At 41.6% G+C, this 8,311-nt stretch overlaps 1 pseudogene; it reads left to right on the top strand.

Annotated features, from left to right (window-relative positions):
- Positions 1–5,678: 5,678 nt before the first annotated feature.
- LOC148427056 (uncharacterized) lies at positions 5,679–6,356 on the top strand (annotated as a pseudogene).
- Positions 6,357–8,311: the final 1,955 nt, after the last annotated feature.

Raw genomic sequence — 8,311 nt, 5'->3', positions numbered from 1 at the left:
CATATCTTGAATTAGGTGAAGATAACCTTAAGTACTGCACAGTCTACTACAGATATTATTCATCAGGGTATATATAAAAAGTGTGTGTATGTATGTTTACGGCTTCTGACTGTGTGGACCATGACGTCGACTGTCATGGACTCATCCCATACGACAAAAGTATTTTTATAATATTTTCAAACAATAATCTCTCTACTGCAATAGTTTTCAAGCCCTCTCTCTCTCTCTCTCTCTCTCTCTCTCTATATATATATATATATATATATATATATATATATATATATATATATATATATATGTATATATATATATACTGCATATATATATATATATATATATATATATATATGTATATATATATATATATATACTGCATATATATATATATATATATTATATATATATATATATATATATATATATATATATATATATATATATATATATATATATATATATATATATATATATATATTGGATGTAGTGGATGAATTTTCATAATATCTTTATTGATGTGACCATTACTAATCTGAAAATGTATTTTCTGAGACTTACATAAGTCCCATACTGTTCGGTAAAATCACTCTACATACGGAAGATCTGATATGGTAAGAAAGGCCCTGTGTCATACAAAACACTTGCATTAATATTCAAAATCCGATGCTTGTATTTTATAAAGACGCTGTTGCAGTGTTTTAAAGAACATATAATATTTCATTATTTTTTTCTTGCAACCGTGCTCATATCCTGAACCTATTCACACAACAAAGTCAAGAAAAGGTGACAAAATATTGCATGCATAAAACACAACACTCACCTTGCACAATGCCCGTACACACAAATGGCCAAATTCCTGCATCATTCAACATAACTTGGCCATCAGTGGACAGCGAGAGACGAGTGCCTGAAGATATTATTAAAGATTAACAAGAGTGGCAAACTCAATGGCGTACAAGTCACAATGAGATTAATTACTTCCACCATTTCAGGGGACTGTGTTCTTTGCCTGCATGTTTATTACCCTTGTGCATGTTTATTACTCTTAAAACCACAAACATTTAATCCATCGGCGTAAACCTTGTTTTAGTTGTGAGGCTGGACAGTAGATCCATTGTAATAGTGCATAGTTTCGCTACCAAGAAGAAATGCCATACGTTTGCATCAAGCCTTTGACCCAGTGACATCACCAAACATTTGCTTCATTTTTATGTTGTCTTTAAGTTGTGTTGAATTAGGGCGATACTGTATGCCAATGAAGCCCCTCTTTAGTAGAGGACTTATTGGCCAACATGGCTCAATGGTACAGTGGTTATCTCCCGACTAAGAAGTTGTGGGTTCAACCTTAACCCCATGGAAAGTCCGTATGTGACAGAGGGTAGCACATTGAGGTTCACTAGGGCAGTGGTTCTCAATCGAGGAACTTCTAGTGGAAAAATATTTAATAATGATTAAGTTATTTATGTTTGACAACACATTTCTTCTATAATCCAAAGGAGGACACTTTAGATCAATTATTTTTTTCTGGACCAATACAAATAAAGTTTGACAGGGTCTAACGTTTAAGAAATCAGACACTCATTGTATGTTTTAAGTGTTTTTCGTTGTTTTGGGTTTTTTTTAGCCCAAAATTGATTAAAGGGGACTTGACTGAAAAGATATTTCACAAGGGGTACGTCACTGAGAGAACCACTGCACTAGGGGTTTCTCAGATTTTTTCTCTAATCCGTGCAATGAATGGGCATTGTAAAAATAATAAATTAATGGTTTAAAATATAGGGTTGTTTATCTTTTTGAATAAAATATGATGACATGCACCACACAAGACCAGGTTCCCGATTCTGTCTTCCTGCAGGAATCCATTTACTTGCCCTGGATTAAATGTAGTCTGAAAGATTGTCTACTATTGATGAGGAAATTCCAAAGTGTTTCATGGCCGCGCAAAACATTCACACCGGCATGTCTATTGAGTCGAAAGCGTGAGCCGGGAAAACCACAAGCGCCCGCACTGCCACGAGAATTATAGCGTGCCCCCTTTTCTTATGGAGAGCACAGCCCACACTTTGTGACCAAAATGTCAGCTGGGGAGGGGAACGGCACCTCGGCATGCCCAGAAAGGTAAAATGTGATCTGGCAAATTTCCAAACAAGGGAAACTAGACTTCCGCCTGACCAAAAATGAAGTTCAAGTTAGGCCTTTTCAAGTTATGGCACTCAACAAAGATAGGGCCTCTAGTCTTCAGGACCAATTTCCGTCTCACCAGGCATTCCAGCAAACTGAGTTGCTTCGCCTCCTGATGCACCTGAAAGTTTGCTGACTTAGTAAATCACACTCACACTCGCAATAAAATGGGTGCATCCTTGCAGTTGTGACGGGCACTAGAACAATTTCTCTCACCCAGTAGACATGTTGGAATGAACCTTTGATGCTTTGAACATTGTGGCTTTGGTTTTGATGATTTGGACAATGTTGTACCGTTTTGTGATGGCATGCGAAGAGTGAAGACACTTATTAGCGCAGCAATGTGTGGTTTCTTTGTCTGGCCACATTGGTGACCCCAGATTTTAGAATGGGTGACCCCGGATGGCTGTTCCACCTGCAAGGAATCACCGCACACTTCCCACAAGGTCGTGGAGTCCCTCGACTAGCCTACTACACGTCGGGTAAGGCAACAGGCTAGTACCAGGTCAGCCTGCTTCCGGTAATTGGGTGGTCCCAGCACCCCGCCAAGGGTCCTCTCGCCCATGGCCCAGTCCCTCGGCACCCCCGGGCTCAAGCCAGCCAGCAACAGGCTGGTACGCTGGTGAGAACGGTTGGTGCAGTCCAGTTCCGGAGTCCATGGCCGTCGACCGGGATCGTCAGCCGGGGGGCCTCATCCACCACCACCTCCGTCCGGCCTCAGCAGTAGCCTCAGGCCAGCATCATCCAGCTGCCCCTCGGATTCATCATGCCCGCAGGTATGGTCCTGGCATACATCGGAGCGGGTCAGTCGGTGGTGGTGCCGCAGCAGGTTCTGGCCCAGGCACAGGCTGGTCCCTCAGAAACCCACTGTGCCTGCCAGCATCCAGGTCAGCGCTGCCGCTCTGGCTCCTTTGGAACCTCAGAACATCCATTTGGCAACGCCACCTCGTGGTTTTGACGCTGAGTGTCTCACCCTTCCTCATGTCGCACCTTGGCTCCCTGGTGTCACATTCACCGCTCAGGACTGGACTGTGTACTCAGGCAGACTTGTGAATACCCTGTGGGGTTTTTGTTATGCCTTTCTGGGTGTTCAGGGGTGGAGCTGTGTGGCTTTTCTGGGTGTTGGGGGGGGTTAACCTTGGATGCTTTGAAACTTGTGGCTTTGGTTTTGATGATTTGGACAATGTTGTTACAGTTTTGTGATGGCATGCAAAGAGTAAAGACGTACGCTAGCACAGCAACGTGTGGTTTCTTCGTCTTGCCACACAGTTAAGATAATGGACGGATGGTAACACAACAACTGTTTGACCCTTTGTGATAGGTCCCAGCGTGGATAAGTCTGTAGCTCTTGTCATACACGAGTAATTTAGCATTACTTTCATCGTCAGTTAAACCTAAATTAATGAGCCAGTTCTTGTAAAAAGTAAAATACAAGCATCTTTTATCCAATTATACCCTGTATAGGAATATGAATGAATATGAATGTTCATTAAAATGACAAATAATATTTTTACCTTCTAATTTTGTGTTCAGTTTTTTCCAAATGTGTAAACGTCTTCTTGATTAATTCGGTTGTCTGGCCTATAATTTTCAATCTTTTGAGTATTTTCTTTTGCGCCTTGCTGGGAAAGAAATGCCCTGCTCACTCCTTGCTTGTTGGGTGTATGCGTCTGTCATCCAGCACAGTCGGCAATAAGTGTGCCAGTGTGCGCCTTTGTCTGTTCTGGAGGAGAACGAGGTTGCGTACAGTAATGATTATTTTGTCTATTGCTATCCAAGCGTCTTTTATTCCCATTGGCCATGACGGCCTAATACGTGCCTGTCACACAACTGCCATTCAATGCGCTAACACACTGGCAACTGATACTTGAGACACACAAAAACACACACCTACGAGAAGGGTGTTCATTGCCACCTCAGCGGCTTTGTGGGTGGCAAAAGAGCCATGGTGTATTCTGGCGCCAATCAATCACCATTTATTTTCCAAAGGACTGACCATGTCCTGATCCTGAAAGTTATAAGACCTGCGGGAAGTTTGCTTTATTTTACTAACATTTTTGTTTTGGTATCTGGTGTCTTTCTTTGTTTTTTATGTTAACCCATGAGCCTTCCCTACGGGCCACTTCATAGTCACATTATAACAATGTAAAAATGTACTACCGTATTTTCCGCACTATAAGGCGTACCGAATTATAAGGCTACTGACCACTTTTGCCGTATCGTAGTGCCAGACAGTTGATTCTAAGGTTGCGCCCTCAATTAACCCTTTGATGCACAACATGGGTCAAAATTGACCCGACCAAGTTTTTATGAGCTGTAACTTTGTAATAACTTCATGTTATCCTTCAGCATTCCAGGTATTCCTCAATTAACTTGTTTTTGGTGAATAAATAATCTTATTCAATTATTTATCTTCATACTTTTGGAATAAAAACATTTTTTTTACTGCTACCCTTCCAATGCACAACATGGGTCAAAAATGACCCACATCTATTTTAAATTTTATCTCATGTAAGCCAGACTGTTGCTTACCTATACTTCTGAATTAAATGTATTTTATCGTTTACTATCACATATATTCCGTAAATATCATGTTTTTGTTCAGCACTAATCATCATTTTTATGTTTCCTTTCATACTCTATGAACAAACACAACTTTTGTATTCGCTCATCAACTTCATTCACATGGGTCAGAAATGACCGACCTGCCTTTACTGTGGTTCTTGGTAGGAACGTTTTGAAATTTGGCGTGTTTGTAATTCGGGATGTATTAGGTGCGAACATCTAGTCATCTAACACTTGCAATTCTCCTCAATGTGCATTTCTACTCAACACGTCTGTTTAGTAAAAGCCACTTGACAATTTACAGCTGAGATGAGCTCTAAAGATGCTGTTTGAAGAAACAGATGAGGAGGCAATTGGGAATGATTCAGAGTCTGAAGTATCTGAGGATGATGACCCGGACTATGTGCCACTGGTCCAAGTTGAAGATGTGAGTGTGTCTTCAAATCCAGCTCTCCAAGATGAAGAAGACATAGACATAGGTGACTCATCCGATGATGAGTCCTCAGAAGAAGAAACGCAGACCAATAGACTCAGTAAAAAGGGGTCTCACTGGAATGAGAATCCCCCCACTTCTAGCAGAACAAAGAGCTATAGCGTTCTCAGAAGTTACCCGGGACAAACCTACACCTGGATCAAGAACTGTTTCACCAAAAGATCAATGAAAACATCGAGGAGGTTCTAAAATGCACCAATTTAGAGGGACGCAGAGCAGCCGCAGCTCAAGGGAAAGTGTGGAGAAATATGAAGAAAGAGGAATTCATGGCCTATATTGGTTTGACCCTGCTTTCGGGGAGGGGGGGGGGGGGGGGGGCTGGGATGTGGCCTTGGAAGAGATGTTCTTCTTCACCAGTGTCATTCTGGCTGAGAAGCTCCATGAGAAGAACCTGACTATTGTAGGGACTCTTCGCCAGAACAAGCCAGACATACCACCAATCATGCAGCCATCCAAATCACGGCTGATTCGTAGCTCAGAATTTGGGTTCAATGGTAACATGACCATGGTGAACTATGTGCAGAAGAAAGGAAAGGCCGTTGTCCTTCTGAGCACAATGCACGATGACAAAGCAGTGGATGACACTCCAAAGAAGAAACCCGATGTGATTCACTACTACAACAGAACAAAAGGAAGAGAAGAACTGGTATGTGGCCTTGGGACAGCTGTTCGCATGGAGAGATGGTTGACACCTACAAATGCAAGCGGAGAACATGAAGATGGCCTATGGTTCTTTGGTACAATATATTGCCACTCTCAATGCTTACATCAGCTACACCACAGAACACCCTGATTACATGGCTGGTGTCACTAATGCACGCCGACTGTTCATCAAGTTTTGCTGGGCAAAGAGCTGGTCATGCCACATATGAAGAGCCGCTTGGAGTGCACACCTGCACCCCAAAAGCATGTTATAGGAGCAATGGGAAGATGCCAGGTAGAAAAACAAAGCAGCACTGGACCACAAGAGGACAAGGGCACAGCAAAGAGGAAGAGGTGTGCGATCTGCCCATCTGCCAAAGACCAAAAAGCCAACAGCTGCGGTTCCCGGTGCAAGAAGCCCGTGTGCAAGGAGCACAATCGTACAGCGGTCATTTGTGATACTTGTGAGGAATTGTAAGAACTGAATTTACAGTTTGTGCTCTTATGATGTGATCAGTGCTGTTTTATTTTCCTCTGATCAAATTCACGTTCATTGTTGGTTATCTGTCAGATGTTTGGCAAAATTACAAATAAACACGTTTCTTATAACAAATGTATGGATTATTTGCCCTGGATAACATCTAAAATAACTATTCGAAGAAAAATATTACACAATATGCCTTCGTTTGTTTTTGAATTGCACTTGGATACATTTTTGATATCTTTTAAAACTTTTTCAATCACAATATAGTAATACTCAAAGTAATAACAATCATAACTCAAGTAATAACTAAACTCTCAATAGCATAATAACTCAATGTCAATATGACCAACCTTGTTCAACTGTAAACACACAAAAGAAACAGGTAAAGCTTACTTTATCAGTTCATTCCCCATCTGCAAATTCCAAACTCATGATGGATCCATATATAAGGCACGCCTGATTACAAGGCGCTCCATCATCTTTTTTTTTTTTTTTAAAAAAAAAAGGCTTTTGGGTGCTCCTTAAAGTGCGGAAAATACAGTAATCATAACTGTCCTAATGATGATATAGGCAGTTTCGCAAATAGTGTGGAAGAAGAAAAATTGAGAAATACGCATGCTGTATTCCAACAAGTCAAATTTCAGATGAGTATATGTCCACCCTTTAGTGTTTGGGATGGAGAGAAGGCCAGAATCTGATGAGCTTTTAGTGTGGGTGTAGCAATGGAGAAGGACAGTATGTTAGTAATGGATGGTTGAGCTAAAGCAAGAGGAGAAATTTGGAGACAATTTGGAACTATTTCTCTTCTTCTTCTTTCGGCTTTCCCCTTCAAGGCATCGCCACAAGCGAATTAACTTCCTACATCTAAGTCTGTCTCCTGCATTCTCTTTTCTCACTCCACCTGCTTTCAGGTCGTCATTCGTGACATCCACAAACCTTCTTCCTAGAGTTCCTCTTGACCTCCTGCCTGGCAAGTCAAAATTCAGTTTTCTTGTACGTATACATTCACTATCTCATCTCTGGACTTGTCCGAAACCATGTCAGTCTGGCGTCTCTGACTTTATCTCCCAACATTCTAACTTGTTCAGTCCCCTTGACATATTCATTCCTGACCCTATCCTTCTCCTCTTGTCTTTTCCCGAATGGCACTCTCTCCAGGCCTAAGAACATTGCGGGTCTCACCACAGTCTCGTACACCTTTCCTTTCATTCTAGCTGAAACTCTTCTATTTGTATCACACATCACACCTGACACTCTTCTCCAACCAAGTTGGAACTAGACTGGAAGCTAACTAAAGTGCGGATGATGTGCCGCTGGGTTTCAAACGGGTAAAAAAAATCTGATCGCGGAGTTCTCAATTTTACGAGACTCCGTTGCCATTATTGTTGTTGCATCAGAACGACGGTGGCCGTGATGCATCTCTTTTGTTTTCCTTCTTCACAGCCATGTCTTCGAAGCAAATCCTGGATCTTACGTGACGACACCTCAGAAGGATTTGGTGTCGGTTTATCAAGTATTCTTGGATATCATGCTCTCCAATGCTCAGGGAATGAGGACCGATCATGTGTTGTAATGGTGTGCTTTGTTGAGGCTCAGGAAGCATTGGCACTTAAGAGCTTGAGAAAAAAATCAGTACAATACATTCACTCCAGTTTAAACTGCTTTCTCGGTCTTATAACCCAAGCTAAAGTGTGGGCTTTTGGTTTTGACGACAATGGCATTCCTCTAAGGATGTCATTTTTTTATGCTGTATATTTTAGCATTTAATCTTTTGATCTCTCTCTCCGTACTCATTCAGTTGTGGCTTATCGACTGACTACTTTTGCCGTATCGTAGTGCCGTTCTAAGGTTGCGCCCTCCTTCCCATCTGCTTATTTAATGACTTGTTCTGCACAGTAGCTTGGACACCCTGGTAAAAACTAACTGTACGTAAGGATACAGGTGATTGA

The sequence above is a fragment of the Hippichthys cyanospilos genome, chromosome 2 (assembly GCF_059441005.1).
Source record: "Hippichthys cyanospilos isolate Australia breed blue-spotted pipefish chromosome 2, RoL_Hcya_1.0, whole genome shotgun sequence".
Taxonomy (NCBI): Eukaryota; Metazoa; Chordata; class Actinopteri; order Syngnathiformes; family Syngnathidae; genus Hippichthys; species Hippichthys cyanospilos.
The sequence above is the reverse complement of the archived record's forward strand: the minus strand, read 5'-3'. Positions and strand labels throughout refer to the sequence as shown.